Source organism: Typopeltis vanoorti, chromosome 5 (genome assembly GCF_054136105.1).
Source record: "Typopeltis vanoorti isolate ZY-2024b chromosome 5, IOZ_Tvanoo_1.0, whole genome shotgun sequence".
NCBI lineage: Eukaryota > Metazoa > Arthropoda > Arachnida > Uropygi > Thelyphonidae > Typopeltis > Typopeltis vanoorti.
In genome coordinates, this window is record NC_143553.1 from 3,210,601 (window position 1) to 3,234,289 (window position 23,689).

At 36.7% G+C, this 23,689-nt stretch overlaps 1 protein-coding gene across 2 annotated transcripts in view; it reads right to left on the reverse strand.

The window, feature by feature from the left end:
* Positions 1-23,689, reverse strand: part of LOC150106190 (uncharacterized) — a 303,918-nt gene that overhangs the window by 240,205 nt on the left and 40,024 nt on the right. For both annotated transcript variants that reach the window (XM_090393027.1, XM_090393028.1), the window contains one exon: positions 5,229-5,273. The gene's annotated coding sequence lies outside the window, so the exon portion shown is untranslated. The remainder of the gene's footprint in view (positions 1-5,228; positions 5,274-23,689) is intronic.

Sequence of the window (23,689 nt, forward strand, 5' to 3'; positions counted from 1 at the left end):
ACCAAGTGTATTTTCGGTGCTAGTTTTCTGTTTTACAGAATCACAAGTAGATTCAACAATTTCAGTTTCTTCGGCCTTCCTTTTTTTACTCATTGGCATAAAGTAAACTACTTATTTTACTCATTCTGAATAATGATTGCATTGATTTAATTTAGATTAATTCAAAACTCACATGAACACCTGCCTGTTGTAGAGTGAATATAGAACTGATAAACTGATATTGGAAACAATCGTAAGTGAACACAACTTCCTGTTTCCGGTTGCATACCAACCTATGAAACAGGAAAGCAGGGTATTAACTTATGAGTAATCAAAACTGAAAATTCAATTCGTGAACACAGTACCATCTACCAAAATATTTATAATACATTTCGCTGTCAATAAATCACAAATTTTTAGAAAATTAAGAAAAAAGGTGCCGGTATTGCATACTGTTGCATATCACCAGAAAAAAAAAACAGCACTGGTTTTCATTACCAAAAATTTGTGAGTCTCCTTAATAAATTTACTGTTTCTGGCTGCTATAATCAATTGTGGAGGATGGTTTGCATCTCGCATGTGAAATCCATTGGTGTAATGCTATCTAATGAATTGTCAGTTACACTGAGGATGATCACTCAATTTCAAATTGATATACCTGAAATAATGTACAAATCGCAGACCGAAATATTTATACAATCATCCCCCAACTTATGTCCGGGTTCAGTTCCATCCGGCAGGACGTAAGTCGATACATTTAAGTTTGCTGTTTTAAGGATACTTGTGACATAAGACTGAATGATAAATGCACGTAAACACAAGAAAGATATTTAATTAACCAGATATTTTGGTCTAGAAATAGCAGACCATCCTCAGTGGTATTACAAGAACAGTTATAAAAAATACAAGCTAGAATATTAACAATAGATCATTTAAAATAGAACAAGCCACGTGATGTTATATCACTAAGTATGAAACGGAATATTTTGAAGTAGAGCCATGATTAAAAAAAAATATTAAAAAAAAAAATAATGAGTAATCTTGATTAGACTTTCCCAGATTTTTGATATAGATATACAGTCATTACGATTCAGGGTGGGACAATGGAGCAAGCCTCCACGCTTTCCTTGAACAAACGTTCAAACCTATAATCGGTCACCTGAATCGTAATGACCGCATATCTATACCAAAAATCTGGGAAAGTCTAATCAAGATTACTCATTAATTTATTTTTTTATTATTATTATTTTTAATCATGGCTCTACTTTAAAATATTCCGTTTCATACTTAGTGATATAACATCATGCAGCTTGTTCTATTTTAAACAATCTATTGTTAATATTCTAGCTTGTATTTTTTATAATTGTTCTTGTAATACCACTGAGGATGGTCTGCTATTTCCAGACCGAAATATCTGGTTAATTAAATATCTTTCTCGTGTTTATGTGCATTTATCATTCGATACATTTAATCAACAGAGTTATAGGAGTTAGGGACTTAATCGCAATAAGGATACTGTAATTTTAATTTTTAAACCATGCAAAACTGTTCTGTGTGTTACTGCCACTATTCCAATGTGCTTTGCTTATTCCTCCTCTTCTTCTTTTCATCATAAATTTGTTCATAGAAAGCAAACTTCATGTACTTTTGTTTCTACTAATAAGTAGCATTCAACAATGGGGTTCATGTCTTCAACCATTTTGAGAACATTGCTAACTGCAGAGAACATTTCTGCAAGACCCTTCACTGTGAATTGTTTAACTACCTCTCCTTGTTTCTCTTTTCCCCTCTTCCTTTTCTTGTTTTTCCTCTTCTACAACAGTTGTTCCTCCAGTTTGACCAATTCTTCGTTGGTCAACTCTTCAGGAGAACTTTCAATGAGTTGAATTATGTCGTCATCATTCACTTCGAGATTCAGATTGTTTGCTAGGCCCACTATTACAAACTTTCAAAATCATTTTTTGGAAGGTTGTAAATAATGGGCCTATAAAAATATTAATGGAAAAATTAATATTTTTCCATTAATATTTTTATTAATGGAAAAATTTTCATTTTCCATTTACTATTAAAAATAGTAAATGGAAAAACTTCCAAAATCATTTTTGGAAGCTTTTCCATATACCACTCATACATTGAGAGGTCACTTCGTCCCAAGCCACAGCAATATTTTTAATAGCATGATGAATATTGAATGTTTTCCAGAATTGCATGAGAGTCTGGTCATTTCCTTCAGTGGCTGAAATGGCATGTGAAAAAGTTGTCCGTAGATAATAAGCCTTAAACACTGCAAGAACTCCCTGATCCATCAGTTCGATTAATGAAGTAGTATTTGGAGGGAGAAACATGACCTTGAACTTGGTGAAGATCACCGCTATAAGACTTACAAGACAGATGACTTGGAGCGTTATCTAGATTTAATAAAATTTTAAATTCTACATTAATTATATGAAAAGACAAAAGGCTTCAATTCGCAACATATAAACTTATTTAAGTTAAGGGATATTACATCCCATATTGTTTCATAGCCGAATAAGAAACTCAAAGAGTTTCATGCTGAATATAGTAAATATATAAAGTTCAGCGAGTCCAAGCATAAGCAAATACCTGGATAGTGTTTAAGTTAAGGGATATATATCCCATATATATATATCCCCATATAATCACTATTCTTGATATTTACTTTATATGTAAATATCAAGAATAGTGATTGGAGCTTGCTCCACCTTAGACATGAGTTGCCTCAGCTTGCACTACCTTAAGGGTCAGTTGCTTCAGTATCCAGGTATTTGCTTACGCTTGGAATCGCCGAACTTTATATAGTTTCTACTATATTCGGCATGAAACTCTTTGAGTTTCTTATTCGGCTAAGAAACTATATGGGATATATATCCCTTAATTAAACAAGTTATATGTCGCCAAATTGAAGCCTTTGGCTCTTCATATGTCTAATACCTGGATAGTGTTACAACTGACCCTTTAGGAAGTGCAACACTGAGGCAACTCATGGTAAGGATGGAGCAAGCTCTGATCACTATTCTTGATATTTCCCCATAATGTGAAACCCAGCTCCTAGGAGCTGGGTTACTGTTCTACATTATGAGTAAGAGAAGGTCACTACCCAGACCAGTTTCAACCTTTATTGAGGTCTCATCAGTGAGTAGGTAGACCTAGAAATGCCAAGTTTGTAGCAAACAGAATTTACATATACCCTACTACGAGAATTGCCAAGAAGGTATCCTAATAAATTATTAATTAGATGAAGAGCCAAAGGCTTAAATTCGGCGACATATAAACTTGTTTACGTTAAGGGATATTACACCCCATATTGTTTCATAGCCGAATAAGAAACTCAAAGAGTTTCATGCCGAATATAGTAAATATATAAAGTCCGGCGAGTCCAAGCATAAGCAAATACCTGGATAGTGTTACAACTGACCTTTTAGGGAGTGCAACACTGAAGCAACTCATGGTAAGGGTGGAGCAAGCTCCGATCACTATTCTTGATATTTCCCCATAATGTGAAACCCAGCTCCTAGGAGCTGTGATAAGGGCGGAGCCTGCTCCACTCTTACCATGAGTTGCCTCAGTGTTGCACTCCCTAAAGGGTCAGTTGTAACACTATCCAGGTATTTGCTTATGCTTGGACTCACCGAACTTTATATATTTACTATATTCGGCATGAAACTCTTTGAGTTTCTTATTCGGCTATGAAACAATATGGGATGTAATATCCCATAACTTAAATAAATTCTACATTTTCTTTCAGAAAATAGCTTTTTATTTCACTCACATAACAGTTGATTAAGGCATCTTCAAACAATTTTTGAGTCATCCACGACTTCCTATTGCTCCGATAAGGAACTGAGAGTACGCTAATGTTTTTGAAGATTCATGGATTCTCACTGTGCTATATTACAAATGGTTTCAGTTTATATCCAGCCACATTACCCGTAACAGAATTGTAATACAGGTATTAACAGCTTTGAAACTAAGCATAGATTTCAGCTTTTTGTGGATGAATGCCGCTCGGGGATTTTTTTCCGAAACAAGGATGTCTCATCCATATTAAATAATTGCTGTGGCAAATAATTTTCCTGTGTAATAATTTTATGCAATTTTTCCACAAACTCTTTGGCAGCCTTCTTAGCACTTGCAGATTCCCATACATTTTCACATTATGCAGCGCAAAACTCTGCTTGAATTTCATGAAGCAACAAGAAAAAGCATATTGAATTCGTAGTCATAATCATGTTCTGCTTTCTCCTTCAACATGTTGAAGAGACTTAGTGCCTTAGCGGTTATAGTCACAGTGCTAAGGGGTATGCACTTTTGGTCCAGGTTCTCTATATAAAGCCGAAAATGTTATTTATTCCCTTATGGGATCACGAACATATCTTCAAAAGAATGTAACTCTTACAGACGTAAGTCGAGGGATGACTACATGCATTAATTTTTCTTGTAACTTAAATGTTTCAAAGTTTATCATTTTTACAGCTGATTTTCACACCACAGTTATCACAGAATTGTTTAATTTGGCTGGACTCTTGAAGCAACATAGCAGAGGTTTATTTACATGAATAACATCATCCACAGACAGTAGAAAACTAAGTTCTTGCATTAAATAGTAAAATAAATAACAGTGGAGATGAGAGAACTATAACTTACAAGTGATTTCATATGAAATGCACTTCCTGTACAATCTTGTTTCCCATAATTTCTCAACTATTTGTCTTAGAAGTAATAATCTAGTTATCTAGTTTTCACAATCCTAATTTCACCTATACCCAAGTCGGTCTTAATTAATTTTCTCTTCAATGATTTTTCTCAAGCATACCCATAAATCTTTGCAAAGACAGTATCAAAATTCCTCTAATTCTCACATTCATGTTTCACTTCTGTTTTTTTTTTTTTTTTAATAAATTAGTACAATAAGTGCTCTACTGCAACTGACTAGAATCCAACCTTCTACCAGGCATTTTGAATTATGCAATAAATTTTTTATAGAACATTTATATGTTCATAATAAAGCAATTTCTTTTCATCAATTATTATGTAGTCAGCTACCTTTCAGCATTTCAGGTTTCTAATGAATTTTTCTAAAACTCTAATACTAAAACATACTTTTTTAAAAAAATGTGGACTGTTATTTACTGTATTTAGTGCAAACTACCTAATTCTGTTTTTAGTTTAATCAACAGTGCACAATAATGAACATTTATGTAAGCATAAGAGAATTTTAAAATCCTTACCAATGAATAACTTGAACAAATGTAAAATGATTGAAGTGAAGGTGGCTAGAAAATTAAAAACATGTCATGAAATTACAAATAAAAAATATTGCTACTGACATTTAATATTTAGAAATCACAGTGTAAATAAAAATTTACTAATATACTATCTTCATATCACTTTGTATATGCATCTTTAGCTTTTTTTTTGTAACAAAAATTTCAGCTCTCCACCAACCCTATAAAATGTTAAACTTCTTGAGATTGGAACAACAAGAATCTGTAAAGCAATGTCTTCATTTTTGGAAATTCTACCAACATTTGTAAGCAAAACTGACAGCATCTAAACACAGCATGCAACAGTTGTTCTTGACGTGCACTTGACAAAATGCATAAACACATTTTAGATTCATTTTATCCATCTGTTCATATGCAAGTTATTCAGGAGGCCATACTATATGACTCAACAGAATTTAATGAAATTTGGCATTTGGATTCAATAAAATAACTGTCAAGGTATCAGACTATTTGTGTACCAAAGGCAAAATGTTCTGAAATTATATATCTCCTGTCTAGCTAGAGTTATTTATATATATTATGTACATACTGAATATATAAAAAATAAATAAATCCCACATTTTACTTAGTTAAATCAAATGAGGAATGTCAATTTTTTGTTTCTTTTACACAAGATCACTATTAGTTGAAAAATTATTCCAATTCTAACCAGTACTGCCTAAATGAAATTTAATGAAGTTCGGAATTAATGGGCTATAAAAATTTGTCAAAATATTTCAAACTAATCACCTGTAGTCATAAACTTACACAAAATAAATGTATGTGCCCAAAGTACATAACTAAAAAAAAAAAAATGGGTTGCCATGCCATAAACACAACCATTTTTGCACACTTTACAATTAAATTTTCTATTTTTTTTTCAAATATTATTATTCAAATAGTTTTTTTGACCAACACAAGTGTCACTGACATGATAGTTATTTGAAAATAACAATACAGACAATCAAAAAATTCAACTTACATGAATAAACTCTGCTGTAAAAACAAGTATAGCAAATGGTAAGCCATATTGATGTGATCATTTTATCATTTCATTATTAAACTAATCCCTATTGGCAAAACTATCTATTAATTAATTATGTGCTGTTAATATACTCTGAAATGTACTCTCAAGGGATGTACAGAATACTATAACAGTAGTACTGTTAAATAATGTGTTAAATAAATAAATGTCTGCACCATTAACTTTTACTTTACTTTGTTCAAATTCACTAAGTTAAGACTATCAACTGAGAAATTTCTCTAAATTAATCTTACCAATTTCTGTCCTCCCTCCCGGTATTAAATAAACTTTGTATTATAAATAAATTTAATGTGTGCAGTCCCTACTCTCATACAATCAAATTAGAAAATTTATTTTTTTTTTTATCGACTGTGCCATCTAATTTGATTAAATTTTGTTAGAAAGTTAGAGTGAGGAAAAACAGAAATCAATCACTAAATATATCCAAATTTTCTATATGCAAGTGATGACTATTAGTATCTTATTATACCTGCAGCTTTGCATTTTTTTGGAGATAGTGCATTAGATGAATGCACTATCTCCAAATGAAGAGGTCTTAAAAAGGGTAGAAGAAGAAAGAAGTCTGTTAAGGAGGATAAAAAGAAGCAAGGGAATCTGGATCGGACATATTCTGAGAGGGAATGGAATCATCAGAGATACCATCGAAGGAAAAATGGATGAAAAAAGACCAGAGGAAGAGTGAGGAAAACAATGCTAGATGACATGCTCAATGGAGACAGGTACACAACCTTGAAAGAGAAGGCTCAGAACAGAAGAGAGTGGAAGAAAAGTTTCTGCTACTAAATCTGCTCAATTGCAGAATACTAAAGAAGAAAAAAAAGTGCATTAGCCAAAAGAACAGATCAGGTAGTTACAAAACAAAAACATTTCTTTTACTAGACAAGAAGTACATTTACACTAGAGAGATTTTGCAATTATCACACTTAATCCTTTTTCAAACAGGTAATGCAATCTGTATGACAAAACTCCCAATTACTGGGTAAACTCATTAAACATAAACTATGTACATACTTGCACAATGCGATAATAACAGATTCAATAAAATCCTTCCTTCAAATACTGACATACATATAGCCTGACTATATATATATATATATATATATATATATATATATATATATATATATATATATATATACAGGGTGTTCGGGATAAATTTGACAGTTTCGTAAGGAAAAAGAAAATCTTCTTTGTATCTATTAAATTTAATGAATTGACAAAAAAACATTACAGGCAGAGTTAATTACAATACTATCAACAAGATTTACTCAAAATAACCACCATTAGCATCGATCACAGCTTCAATTCTGCTTCGGAACCTCGAACAAGCTGATGCTACAGTCTCCCTGGGAAGGGCCGCAAAAACTGTTTTAATTTTATCCATTAACTGGGCTTTTGTATTACTGGAAGTGCGATTGGTGTCTTTTTCAACTGCGCCCCATACAAAATAATCCATGGGGTTAAGGTCTGGGGAGTTTGGAGGCCAAACATTTGGACTGGTGAAGTCGTAGAAATTTTCAGACAACCATTTTTGACTTTTCCCAGAGGTGTGGCAAGGGGCCGAATCCTGCTGCCATACATACGGCCTACCATTGGCTACCCTTGTTATCCAGGGCTTGACTACAGTTAGCAACTCCACGAACAAAGCCCGAATTCCAATGCCAGGGTTCTTCAACACCTGTTCCTGCAGATTTGCGAGGAATTCTGCTGTACGAACGCAATCAGATCGTCTGCTAGGGATCTTTCTTCTTGCTACATCCTCGTAGTCACCATTGCAAGTCTCTAGTTCATGCCTGATTGTTTTTACTGTATTCAGGGAGCATTGGGCAGCAGTCGTAATATCCTTATTTTGATGGCGGGCACGAATCATCATGATACAAGTTATTCTCTTCCATGATTCAGGTGGGTTCCAGCTATCCATCCTTTCTGACATCTTGTATATGAATGAAGAAGGGTCCAAACTTTTAAATGAAGAGAAGTGTGTGTTAATACATGTAACTTACGGAAAAATATAATTAATTATAAATATGTCAAATTTATCCCGAACACCCTGTATATATATATCAATTCTCAATAGTACAACTCCCTATACTAAACGAAGTACACATTCACATTCTTAACAGACAAGTTCTCTAACAATATTCCCAGAAACTTTGTGACTTTGTTACCGCCTTATATACACGTTTTCTTGTAGGCACATTCATGAACCGAGATACACTTTCTAACTAATTACAAAAATATTGCTTACTTACATATTCACCATAAACAAAGAGTCCAATATACAGCATACTTCTTCAGGACTTTCACGTCTTCTTTTGATAAACTTCCTGGCTCCATGGACATCATAGGGTTGATAGTAGATCTTTCCGCCGTCGGACATTCAATACGGAATCAGCCGTAGTTACCGCTGAGCTTGCGTGTAACTGCTGAGGAAATCGATCTGCTGTGGTCTGGAGACATAGGTCCTACAGCATTCGATTGGAGAAAAGCCTGCGACAAGCAGAAGGAAAAACCCCTAATGCCGAACGTTAAAAAGGCCTGATGACGACCTGAAGAAAAAAGCCCCAATGACGACCGGAAGAAAAAGTCACAAGCCAAGGGCCACAATCCCTTTTTATGCAAAAATGTCACCCTTTGTTCTCTATTGCTGTCTTTTCGGGTTTAGCCTCTAGCGATGATGTCATTTGTGCCAGATCGGTCAACAACGGTTGACCTTGCAACCTTCGGTTGGTGTTTCGTCATCGCTAGTCTGGCATAATCCTTACTTACAGCTATACAGTCAATGTATATGCACTTTTAGTAACATCTATTTAGCACATTTTCTTCATTACACTTTAAATATTACTAAATACTGAAAAAATTAAAAAATTGAGAAATCAGTTGCGAAAAATAAGCACAGCAAAAATTTTTTCACAAGAGATTTTACATAGGCATCACTTTCCTAGAAAAAAATAAATTTAAAGGTTTATTTTTTTGTTAGATCTTACTTTCCTTGCTCTCTGAAGATGACCATGATTCATATTAGGAGTCTTTTTTTTTTTATCCACTTACAGTTTCAATATTTCCTCTCTCTGGGATTTTGTCTGACTTCCTATTCTTTACTTTACTTAACTGACCTTTGTTCGCTACAGTGTTCGACTGGTGCCCTTTTCTCTCATCATCAGATTTTGATTGACACACACAACACATACCTTGCGCCATCACTTTTCATTCCTTTCCAAGTGTATTTTCCACTAATTTGATGCCATGTACGATCAAATCCCTTATGTCCATCTGAATCATGGAACTCATAAATAATCCATGGTATCATGACTTTCTATTTCTATTTTCCTGAGACTTTCTGCTTAGACAAGAGAAGACTTATTATATATTTGGTTTAATCTTTTATCCAAGTGTAAGGGGTGCGATCCTAGCTCGCCTCCTCGTGGTGCATCCTGGATAACACTAAAGAGCTAGAGCGACTTGGCAACCATACTATCTTCTCGATCTCCTGGTTACAGCACACATGAACTCAAACACACGAAATTAGCTCTCTTAAGGGCAAGATGACTAGGAATATTGAACCTGTTCACCCGTGCACAACCACCCTGCGATGCATATAGGCAACTTTAACAGCCACCACACGCTATGGAAATATGCTTCCAACAATGAATGCAGAGAGACTTTGACTGAATGGGCAGAATTTCACGACATGCACCTAATTTTTAGATGCAAAAGATAGATTTTCCTTCAGGTCAGCAGCTTGGAACAGAGAGTACAACCCCGACCTCTGCTTCGTCACTCAAGACAACAGTGGACGGCCATTCCCAACATTGAGAAGAGTTCTCTCCAACTTTCCCCGAAGTCAACAAAGACCAATTATATTAGAGGTAGGTCTGCAGGTACCCCTTGTCAGATCCATCCAACGTCCCCTTTGGAACTTACAGAAAGCCGATTGGGATACATTTGCTGTCTGTCTTGACAAATATGTCCATTGGATCCCTCCGACAAGCAGTAATTACAAGAGATTAGCAGGAGCTGTCTTAGCTGTAGGTAAGAAGACCATACCAAGAGGATTCCGGAAGGAGTATATCCCTGAATGGGATGGTGATAGTAATAAACTGTATCAAGAATATCTGGAGTGTGGCGATCCTGACATTGCAGATGAACTCATTCACAGCCTTGACACCAACCGACAGAAGAAATGGACTGAAAGAGTAGAAAGACTCTATTTTCGGCACTCCGGTAGAAAAGTGTGGAGCCTTCTAAGAAAACTAGGTAGTGGCACCCTGGCTGTCCGGGAACAATCGACTATTGCTCCTAACCAATATGCATCACATATTGTCGACACGTCAAGATATACCACCAAGGACAAACAACACAATCATCAAATAAAAAGAGAACTCACATATTTGAACAATAACAGACCATCAGACCCTCTATACTCACGGCCCTTCACTCTTGAAGATATTAACACTGCTCTAATGTATATGAAACCAGACAAGGCTCCAAGTTTCGATGGAATTCATCCTGATTTCCTGTTGAAGACAGGCCAAAAAGCTCGACAGTGGGTTGGCTTGCTTTTTCTCTGACATCCTCCAGACTGGTAGAATTCCAAAAGAGTTTAAGAGGACAAAAATTATCCCTATCTTAAAACTAGTAAAAACCAACAACAAACCAGAAAACTACTGCCCAATTGCCCTGCTTAGCACCTGCTATAAGCTCCTAGAAAGGCTCATCCTTAATAGAATTGTCCCTAAGATAATAGCACAAGTCCCAGTGGAACAGGCTGGATTCAGACATAAACAAAGCTGCTGTGATCAGGTTCTGTCACTCACCACACACATATAGAGGGAGGCTACCAACAATGCTGGAAAACACCTGTACCTTTTGCAGATCTTACTGCAGCTTATGATACAGTCTGGAGGCATGCCGCAGTCTGCAAGTTGCTCCATGCAGTCCCATGAAAAAGAATGGCAAAACAAATCGACAACATGCTAAGCAACTGCCTGTTCCAAGTGTGTATGGATGAGAACAAAAGCAAACACAGAACACTGGATAATGGATTACCACAAGGGTCAGTTCTGGCTCCCCTCCTTTTTAACTTATACATCGCAGATATGCCTCATACAGCCGCTAAGAAGTTTTGCTATTCTGATGACATTGCTCTAGCCACCAGACACACCAATTTTACTACAATGGAAGATACACTAAGAAACGACCTTGCAGTCCTGGATGAATACTTCAGCAAATGGAGATTATGCCCAAATCCTAGCAAAATACAAGTTTCATGCTTCCACCTGAACAATAACCAGGCTAACAAAGAACTCATGGTCTACTTCAACCACAAACTGCTACACTACAACAGATTCCCGAAATATCTGGGTGTCACTCTAGATAGAACACTATCATTTAAACCACATCTCATTAACACAGCATCCAAGCTAAAAACAAGAAACAATATACTGCAAAAACTATGTAGAACAATTTGGGGTGCCTCAGCAACAATGCTTCACTGCACTGCTCACCCATATGGCTGAACAGCACCCATGTGTATTTGATTGATGCCCAACTTAACACCACTATGCGCCTTATTTCTGGAACTGTAAAATCAGCCCCAACCTACTGGCTCCCAGTGCTAAGCAACATCCCACCTCCACACATCCAACTTTCTTCTACATGAATACAGCAAAATCATGGAAATCCAAAATCTTCCAATTCATGAAGACATCCCACCCCTAGAAATAAACAGGCTAAAGTCAAGGCACCCTCCAATCTTAACAGCAAAAAATCTTGCAGAGACAAGCTTCAACATGAAGGAGAAGTGGAAAGAGTCCTGGTGTAAACACTTCAACAGGGATCTTCCAGGAATTAGTGGACCCAACACAGATACCTTCGGGGTTGACCTACCTTGGAAAACTTGGTCTGCCCTTAACCAAAAACGCACAAACCATGGCAGATGTGCAGACCACCTTTACAAATGGGGCATGATTGTCTCACCCAGGTGCGACTGTGGATCACCCCGCCAGACAATTAATCATATTATAGCAGAATGTGTCCTACGTGCATACAGTGGAAACCTGTCAGATTTCATCCATGCTACACCAAGTGCAGTCGACTGATAATCAACCTAGACATTCAGTTGTAGCCTATTCTTGATTCTCTCTTTTATGACTGTATTATGTCTTCTTATTGTACATATGTCTATTATTATGTCCATATATATTAAGGATTAATGTAATGTAACTTTTCATGTGTGAGACATACGCTAAATAAATAAATCCAAGTGTAAGCAAATAAAGTTTGCGCTTGAAGTATTTTCAGGACTGGGGCAATTAGTGGCAAAGGTGGTATAACTTCTCATCACTTGCCTTAGTATCCCATAATGCAAATGCACGAGTAGCCCCAGTCCTGAAAATACTTCGGCACAAACATTGTTTGTTTACACTTGATAAAGGATTAAACCAAATATATAATTGGTAGAATAGCCAAGTGAAAAAACTTCCATCAAGAGAAGACCGTCTTCATCTGGGTTAAGTCTCAAGGAATAGGCGGTTTTCGGGAATTTGATCACCTCTCTTAATTGTGTCTCAAACCCGCCTCCACTCAGGATCCCTTTTCTGGGCCTCTATAATATAGGGATTACTCCAATTTTGGTGATGTGGAGATTTGTACATGACTTCTCATAGTCTCAGCACTGCTTAAATTTACTTTGCTACTGTCTTCCTTTATAGTGTCCGCTAGTGCTACACTGGCAATTACGTACGAATCAGTATACAGATTTCCTTTCCTTTCTGAGAATTTCATTTACTATGGGATTATCAGGAGAGTCATTCATGTCAAGTAAGCATAAGCATATGTCTTTATCCTTCTTTCTTTGTTTACTTATCTTATTTCTATTCTTATTCACTGGCTTGGTTCTTTTGTCAAACTTTACTGCCTGAGACTTTAGGTTACTGCCACCATTAGGTGCGTATTCAATTCCCATTATTATTATTATTAAGGCCTCCAAGGAGTCAAGACTCATCGAGGGATGTCAAGACTCATCGAGGGGAGGTCCCCCCCTGAGAAACACAAAGTCTATCATACCACTCTTTAAACTCACTGACCGTTCTCACTCCCACCACTCCATCAGGCAATGCATTCCACGGCTCAACCACCCTCCACACAAAGAAACCACTCCTTACCCTCTTGCTCACAGTTTCCTTTCGTAACTTCCAGGGATGGCCTCTTGTCATCACTCCCTCCCGATGTTCAACCAAGCGAAAGAACTCCCCAGTGTCAACCCTGTAACCACCTCTCAACAGTTTAAAAGTCTCAATCATATCACCTCTCCTTCTTCTATCCACCAAACTCTGCAGTCCACATTCTCTCAGCCGATCCTCATAACTATCCTTGTACAGTCCTGAAACCATCTTTGTCATCCGTCTTTGTATCCTTTCCACAGTTAATTTATCCCCTTCAAATCCTGGGGACCAAATCTGAGAACAATAGTCCAAGTGTGGTCTGATCAGAGACTTATACAATGGAATGATAACCCTCTTATCCCTGCAGGTCAGTGTCCTTCTCATAATAGCAGCAATCCTCTGTGTTACCTTCACCACCTTTGCAATATGTCCCCTAAACTTCAGGTTTCTATCAATCATCAACCCCAGATCTCTTGTCTCCCCTACTTCCTCCAGTATAACTCCTCCCATAGAGTATGCAGCATCCCATCGATGTTTCCCAAACCTCAAGACCTTACATTTTGCTGCATTAAACTGACATCCCCATTCATTTGCCCATCTATCTAGCTTATTTAAATCCTCTTGCAGGGCTACCACATCTGCACTATTACTAATAATCCTTCCCAGCTTCACATCATCCGCAAACAACTGAATATCCCCCTGCAATCCACTGGCTATATCATTGATATAAAGGTTAAACAATATAGGTCCTAGTACTGAGCCCTGTGGGACCCCACTTGTAACCCTTTGCCTCCTGGAAACTGCTCCACCATACACAACTCTCTGATACCTATCAGACAGCCAATCCTGAATCCAGTTGACCAATCTGACATCCAGACCCATATGCTGCAACTTAAATATCAGCTTATCATGTGGCACCCTGTCAAATGCCTTCGCCAAGTCTAAGAAAATTGCAGTATATGCCTTTCCCTCATCTAATGTTCTTGAAACTTTATTATAAAAGGCTAGCATATTGCTAAAACAAGAGCATCCTTTCACAAATCCATGTTGATTCTCACAGATAACATTACCCTCATCTGCACAATGCTGTATACGGTCCCTCACTACTTTCTCCAAGATCTTAACAACTACTGATGACCCACAGACTGGCCTATAATTAGACACTTCCAGTCTGTTACCACCCTTATGCAATGGCACTATCTTACCTTCCTTCCATTCCCTGGGCACCTTTGCCAAAGCCAGACTTTCATTGTAAAGCCACGTTAAAGGCACTGTCAATTCCCTAGCACATTCTCTCAAAACTCGTGGTGAAATACCATCCAGTCCCACAGCTTTACTGACATCCAGAGTACTCAGTATCTGAAACACACTCTCCTCCTGTACCTCCAGACCTCGAACCAGTCCTATCCCTCTAGCATTAAAACTGACTCCTCTAGGATGAAATACTCCAATAAAGTGTTCATTGAACAATTCCACTATGTCCTCTGCATCAGTCACTCTATTCCCATTTTTATCCCACAATATCATTCTTCCACAGTCATTTCTCATCCTACTGGCCACATAGCTAAAAAATTCCCTAGGATTTTCTTTGGATCTTAGGGTCAATCTCCTCTCATATTCCAGTTTTGCTTTCCTTACCACACTAGTCACTCTTCTGGCCTGTATCTTATATTCCTCATGCATCTCTTCACCTATCTCCTTATATCTCTTCCATAGCCTCTTTTTCGCATGCAATTCCTGTTTATTATTGTTTGTCATCCACTTTACTCGAAATTGCGTCCTCTTCTTCACTCGTGGTATACAACTTACCATTGCTGATAACAAATATTCTTTCACAATTTCCCACGCACTAGTGATATCCCGGCCTTCCAATTCCTGCCTCCATGAAACTTCCCGAAGTTGACGTCTAAGACTATTATAATCACCTGCCTTATAATTCCACATAAGTTCCCGTCTCTTTGATACTCCTGCATGTCTATTCATTTTCCAAGTCAACACCACATGGTCACTCTCTCCAACTGGTGGGAGACACATCAACTCAGTTATTATCAACTCTTCTGATGCTATAACCAAATCCAAAACTTTTGAACCTCTTGTTCCTTCTGTTACATGTTGCCTAAGACATTTGTCCCTCAAGAATTCTAGAAATTCCATTTCCCTATTGCTACATGCATCTTCCTCTCTCCAATTTATACTACTGAAGTTAAAATCTCCCATAACAATCATTCTTCTTGCACTTGCCAAACTTAGCTGTCTAAACATCTCCTGGTCCCCATCCTCTGTGCTCCTGGGTCTGTAGCAACACCCCACTAAATATCCTGTCTTGCCTACCTCTACCTCACACCATACGCTCTCAAAATCATTTGTCTCACTTCCTTCCAAATTCTCCACTCTTAGAGGACATAGGTCATCACTTATCATAAGCAGTACCCCACCACCACGCTTTCCCCTCCTATCCTGATGAAAAATGCTATACCCAGCGACTTCTATTCCTGTTGTTATATCCCCTTCTGTCAACCACGTCTCAGTGATCGCAATAATTTTTGGCCAGGCTGATGCTATCTGCGCCACCAATTCCTCTCCCTTATTCCGGATACTCCTGGCATTAGTATTAGGGGAAATCTTTTTATTGAAATCACAGGAGAAGTTGCATCTTGCCAGGAAATCCACTCGCTCATACGAGAGGATTTAGGAAGAATCAATAATTCTTGGGAAACGTTCAAATTAAACCCAGGCAGCTTAATATTAACTTTCATTTTTCATGGACTGCATATCTCAATCTTTGAGATGCCCGTCAGTTTGACCGGCTTTCTCGGCTCTATCATGTCATTCATGATACGGGTACTTACTCTCTTGAAGAATGACCGAGTTATTGCTGAGACTTGGGACCCAGTATCCAGTAAGATATTACAAGGTGTCCCTTCTACCAAGCCTTGAATGACTGCCAGAGAATTATCAGATCTTATTCTGATGTAGTCCTTTCGCTTTCTCTGGTTATTTACTGAATTTTTTCTAGGGAACATAATATTTGATTCATATCTTATTCCTCTACAGGGTGACTTTCTCTTCTTATAGCAATTACTAGCCAAATGCCCAACTTTGTTACAGTTGTAACATTGGGGAGGCCTTCTGCCTTTTTCTTTGTCCATAATCTTAATATGAGTCTCATTCTCTAGATCTACAACCTTTTCTTCCCTTTGGGATTTTTCTTCATTCAGCATATCAAGAACTTCCTTAGTGTTACAGGTGGAATCACCTAACTGTTTAATTGAGTGTACTTGTTTGGAGATAGAGGCAGGATGAATATTGCCAAGCATCTCCTCTTTCTCTCTGGCCACCTGGTAACACTCCTCTAAGTTCTTTATTTTCTTTTTATACGCCGTCTCTTTCAGTTCGTCCTTTAATCTCAATCGAAACTGATGAGATTAAAGGCTTTTCTTCCTCGGAAACACTCAGACTACTTGCAAGGGTCAACTATCTATTATAGAAGTCTGTAACACTTTCTTTGTTTCCTTGCTCATATTTCTGTAACTTCCAAAGATTAGGGCTTACGTTCTTCACTTTTGCATAATGTAATATCAACATATCCTTAAATTTAGAATATTCCAGGGTGTCTCTAAGAAAGGGGGACAAATTAAAAAAATTCTTGGCCTTTCCAACCAATTTGTTTCTAAGAAGAATCAGTAACCGGAAGTCCGACCATCTCCCAAATTTTTTTTAACTCTTCTACAAAACTAAAATAGGAATGAATGTCATCATTATCTTCTCCAGAGAACGATGGAATAACAAGGTGAGGATTTATCATTCTAAAGAATTCCTTGTTATCCATCATTACATCTGCACTAGTAAGATAACAATTAATCTTGTCAGTACTCATGTTTATACAAATTTCAAATTGCTTAAATTCTAACTACCTGTTCTTTTAGCTAAAACTATCCAATCCACTTCACTTGATATTATTATGTGGATTTTATCATGTCGACTGCAGCATTGTAAATTAATATGTTAAATAAATGAATGCATCATTGTTAAATAATGTTAATTATTTAAACTTAACTTTACTCTGTTCAAACTCGTTAAGTTACGACTATCAACTGCAAAACTTCTCAAACTTAATCTTACCATGACCAATTTCTGTCTCCCCTCCTCCCCACTATTAACTAAAAAAAAAGTTAGTATTATAAATAAATTTAATATGTGCAGTCCCCACTCTTCATACAAACCAAATTAGAAAATTTATTTTTTTTATAGACTGTGCCATCTAATTTGATTAAATTTTGTTAGAAAGTTAGGGTGAGAAAAAACAGGAATTAATCACTAAATATATCCAAATTTTCTATATGCAAGTCATGATTATTAGTATCTTATTATGCCTGCAGTTTTGCATTTTTTGGAGATAGTGCATTAGCCAAAAGAACAGATAAGGTACTTACAAAACAAAAATATTTATTTCACTAGACAAGTAGTACATTCACACTAGAGAGATTTTGCAATTATCACACTTAACCCTTTTTCAAACAGGTAATGCAATCGGTATGACAAAACTCCCAATTACTGGGTAAACTCATTAAACATAAACTATGTATATACTTGCACACTGCGGTAATAACAGATTAAATAAAATCCTTCCTTCAAATACTGACATACATATAGCCTGACTATATATATCAATTCTCAATAGTACAGCTCCCTATACTAAACGAAGTGCACATTCACAGTCTTAACAGACAAGTTCTCTAACAATATTCCCACAAAACTTTGTGACTTAGTTACTACCTTATATACACGTTTTCCTGTAGGCACATTACAATTACAAAAATATTGCCTACTTACATATTCACCATAAAGATATTCACATTTGACAAACTTCCTGGCTGCTTGGACATCATAGGCAGTTGCTAGTAGATCTTTCCTGTCGGACATTCAATACGGAATCATCCGTAGTTACCGCTTGGCTTGCGTGTAACTGCTGAGGAAATGAGTCTGCTGCGATCTGGATATGTAGTTCGTAAAGCATTCAACAGGAGAAAAGCCTTGTTGACAAGTGAAAGGAAAAGCCCCTGACGACGACTAGAACCAAAAGACCCGACGATGAATGGTAGTATTCAGAGTCCTTGTTTTCTTTTCCATTCCCCTCTCCCAGATTTTTTACAGCTGCTGCTTTATGTATAATCAGTGTCAGAGTTTTCCATTCTTCTTCTACTTCTTCTTTTCATTCTATTTCTTTTAAGTATTTGTTTTCTTGATATGCATTATTTTTTTCTGTTTCTAATAATAGATTTATTTTATATGTTCATTGTCATTTGAGTTCCTTTTCGTTACCCAGCTTGGTGGTATCATTATATTTCTGATGATGACCTGAGTTGATACTTGAACCTCTGTAAACTTATACTATTTATTAATTTTGCTAGTTTTTATAGGCTCTCAAGTAGTTAATGAGGCCCAATGTCAATGACCGGAAGAAAAGCCATGAGCCAAGGGCCACAATCTCCTTTTATGCAAAAATGCTACCCTTTGTTCTCTATTGCTGTCTTTTCAGGATTAGCTTATAGCGATAACGTCATTTGTGCACGATCAGTCAACAATGGTTAACCTTGCAACCTTTGGTTGCTGTTTCATCATCACTAATCTGGCATAATCCCTATTTACAGTCAATGTATATGCACTTTTAGTAAAATCTATTTAGCACATTATATTTTCTTCATTACACTTTAAATATTACTGAATACTGAAAAAATAAAAAAAAATTCGGAAATCGGTTGCAAAAAATAAGCACAGCAAAATTTTTTTTGCAAGAGATTTTACAGTACTACATAAAAAGGTTTACATTATTGCTAACTTCCTATTGACAAATTTGTGCCAAAATAATTTAATCTGTAATTTGTCAAAGTTTGGATTATCATCAGATCTTATATTTTGATGTGGTAAGTACTTCTTACTGCATTACTCCACCTACATCTTGATCATTGAGTAAGCTGTAGAGTAGGTGCCCTTCGTTGATGAGTCTTTGGACTCCTTGGAGGTGTCAGGTAATAATAATAACAATAATTCCCTGGATATTTTTCCTGTCATCAAAACACCTGTTCTGCTAACCTTTCCTTTTCCATTCTGTTTAAATGACCACACCAGATTAGCTTTGCTTACACACTCCTGAATGCTAAAAACATCAAGTTCCTTCTTAATAACTTTATTTTTAATATGATTCTATCACTGATGCTATCTTTTCACAGACCACCCAAATTTTTTCATAACTCTCGTATCTGTTCTCTCCAGTCTGATCAACTGTTATTTCTAATCCAGCAATCAGACCCTAAAATAAAATTTATTAGAACAATATCTTGTAAATAGCTACTGTAATGTTCGACTAATTACTCTTTTAACACCCCAAACAGCTATGACGTCTATAGACGTCCAGCTAAATCTGAATACGATTCTGTAACAACCGTTGAATAACATAGATAAGAAGTACAATTTGGTCCCACTATTTCATCCCTCTCGACCAGTAAGGGGGTTAAATCCAGCCATAACAGCATTGCTTATTATTGTTATTTGGTATTGCCATGGAGTCCAGAGACTCATCGTGAGAGATCCAAACTATTATACACACAAAACCTATCATACTGTACCATTGTAATCATATGTTATTATTTATTTATTACTTGTAATGTCTTTTGCTCTATACTTTATATATATCTTTATATGCCGTTATTCTAATTTGCTGTGCGCGCTTTCTCTCTCTGAATCTTTCTTGCTTATATTATTACGTACTATGTTTATCTACCCTTCGCACTACGAGTTTTATGCCTAAGATACTAGAAAATTTATTTAATTTAGACTGCACCACTAACATCATTTAATTAGCATAAAACTCAATAATACGGACAGCAGATTTCTCTCTCTCTAACACAAATTCCTTCAATAAAACTTTATACAAACAGTCATAGTCTATTCTTTTACTTAACTATATGCTTCGGCTATCTCATGTAGTTTCCTACTCACAAGTCAGATTTATTTAGGAACACTGAAGTTGTAAAAATAAACAATCAGGCAGCACTCCTTTAACAAAAAAATCAAAACACATTTTATTTATATCACTATGAAATATACATGAATTAAACAATACGGAGATTGCTTTCTCTATCCATCTGTAAAAATTCTTTAGCATAAATTAGAACCTTTTTACTTCAACAATAATTAATCTCTTTAACTCAGAAACTTATTTATTCTCTGCTTACAATTTTCACTTATTAAACTCCTAGTTTACTTGCAAAGAGGTTAGCTACCTCTCTGTTAAGTTACTTTTACAAACTTTATATCAACTTCAAATATGCCAACAGATTCTCTTAATGACCTTTCTTGTTACTGTTAATCTAAATCTTAATTGTCCAACTAAAACACATTATAAGAGTAATTGTACAAAAGGTATATAACTTATAAAAGCTCTGTATCGCACATTCAGTCAAAGGTCTTCACAAAAAGTTCTAAGGCAATTCTCTCATCTCAGATCTTAAGCTTCCTTCAGGAAATTTGGCTTCAGTAGTATCTCAGTGAAAAAATAGCAGGCTGTAAACAGCGACCTGCGGTATATGTACAACTCCAGCAAAATGTTGTTCTCCCACGGCGAAAAGAAAAACTTCTGAGCAAAGCTGCTTCGGGTAATTTACATTGCCTTTTCTCCTCTGCTTTGGCTCGCTGAAAATGCATGGACGACTGCCGTCTCAAGTAGCTTGAACTCCTGTCTCTAAGAAACTGTATAATTGCCGCCAACTGTCTCTTTTGACTCTCGAATGGGATCCTTCTCTCTTCTCGGTGACCGGAAGCTCTTCCAATAACTGAAACTGCCGCCAACTCTCTGCTATGGGAATTTGCATTGGCTTTTCTCCTCTGGCTAGGGATCACCGAAATGCCTGGACTGGAAGCAGGGAGCTCCGTCTGCAGCATCTGGAAACCCTCTCTCTGGCCTAGAAGTCATCTCTCTCTCTCTCTCTCTCTCTAGTGATGTCTCGAACCGGAAGCTCCCTATGCTTGGTCTGTCCCTTTTTATTATGCCTTCTCTGAGACCTCGCACGAAGTTTGTAACCCCAAAGAACTCGGCATGACTCTTTCATCTTCTTTCAAGTTCGGCCCGCTTTCTGTTCTCCTCTGCTTTCTTTTGATTGTAAGTTGCCGGCCATCGGAAAGTTGTTTGAACCTTTCTGACTGACTTAGGTGTTTACATGCAGAGCTCGTAAGCCTTTCACACACACACAAAATTTCATCAACAACTTTTTTTATGCCGCCATGTAGATCTATTACATACAGCTCTGGCGACAAAACATTGCCTTGTTTTTTAACACTCTGAAATATTGTGTGTATGTGAAAGGCTTACGAGCTCTGCACGTAAACACCTCCGAAGTCAGTCAGAAAGGTTCAAACAACTTTCCGAAATATCTAGTACAAAATATACAGAGACAAGTTATTTTTACAACATTCTCATGGGACTTGACCTCTGTAAAAAATTGATGTAAAGCGCTTTGATATTTTTAAGCTACATCGAATTTTTACAATACCTCTCCTTAAACTCATTCACTGTCAGGAAACTTACAATTGATTCGCAATCGATTCTACTCATTCACCCCTCTCCATGCAAAAATCTGTCTGCACACCCCCTACTAACGACATCGCAACTTCCAACTTCCAAGAATGACCCCTAGTTCTCTATTTGTCATATATTGAAAAACGTCCTTTACATCGGTTTTATAAAACCCCTTTAATACCTGAAACTATCTTACCCTTTTTTCTACTCCCTGGAACCCTGCCAGAGCTGAGACTTAGATTCAACAACTTCATCAGAGGCCATGCCAATTGTCTTGCACATTCACATAATACACAGGCTAATATGCCATCCAGTCCTGCTGCTGTGTTCACATTTAAATTAAAATTTAAAAAAATATCAATGTGGAAATAGACATTCAAATAATGTTGTTGATATGACAGAAATGCATGTCAAAATTGAGGTTCATTTTTGTCACATCAATAACATTATTTGAATGTCCATATTTAAACTGCCATCACAATAAATTGCCAAAATTGAGTATTTTACAAGTTTTACCACTGACAAAAAAAAGGAAGAAAAAAAAAAGAATGGCAATGGTTAATTTCAGTGATAAACATTCACTAAAAATTGTGCCTCAATAGTTAAAAGATTTTAACTATTGAGGAGCTTTTCCTATCTGTTCAAAGCAGATTAACTTGCAAGCATAATGCACTTTATACATTCTTAAAATCAAAGAATCGAGATCATTTTCAAAAAAAAAAAAGGATTTTGCTGGTTTGATATTTGGTTTCCAGGTGGTATGAAAATTATATTTATGTATAATTTAAGCTATAATTTCTGACATACCTCAGATATTATTATTATTATTATTATTATTATTACGGGAAACTCCAGGGAGTCATTAGACTCATCGAGGGAGGCCCCAAATCATATTCATCACAACTATTTGACATTCATACAGTATCTATCATACCTCGCCTTAAACTCATTCACTGTCACAGCATCCACCACAGACTCAGGGAGTGCATTCCACTCATTCACTACTCTAAAAGTAAAGAACCCAGCTCTAACACCTTTACTAACCACACTTTTGCCCAGTTTCCATGGATGTCCCCTAGTCCTCCCACAACCAGCCCTGTTCTCAAAAATATCTTCTGAATTAATTTTATAGAAACCCTTCCGTAATTTGAATGTCTCAATCATATCTCCCCTTCTCCGCCTATCAACCAATTTTTGCAACCCACAAATCCTCAACCTGTTCTCATACGGTTCATTCCACAGACCTGCTATCATCTTGGTCACTCGCCTCTGGATCCTCTCCACCTCCTCCCCATCAAGAAGAAACCTAGGTGACCAAATCTGAGCACAGTAGTCTAGATGGGGTCTTATCAAGGCTCGATACAGAGGAACAATAACCTGCTTGTCAACGTATTCTTCAGCAACCAAGTGATTTGATGAGCTGTTTTGGTCACTTTTGCAATGCGTCCCCTAAATTTCAATTCCTTATCTACCAACACTCCTAAATCTCGTGCCTCATCAATTTCCTGGAGCACGGTTCCACCAATGCAGTAAGCTGCCGCCAATCTTTTCACCCCAAAATGCATAACCTTACATTTTGCCACATTAAACTGACATCCATTCTCCTTAGCCCAGACCTCCAATCTATCCAAATCATCCT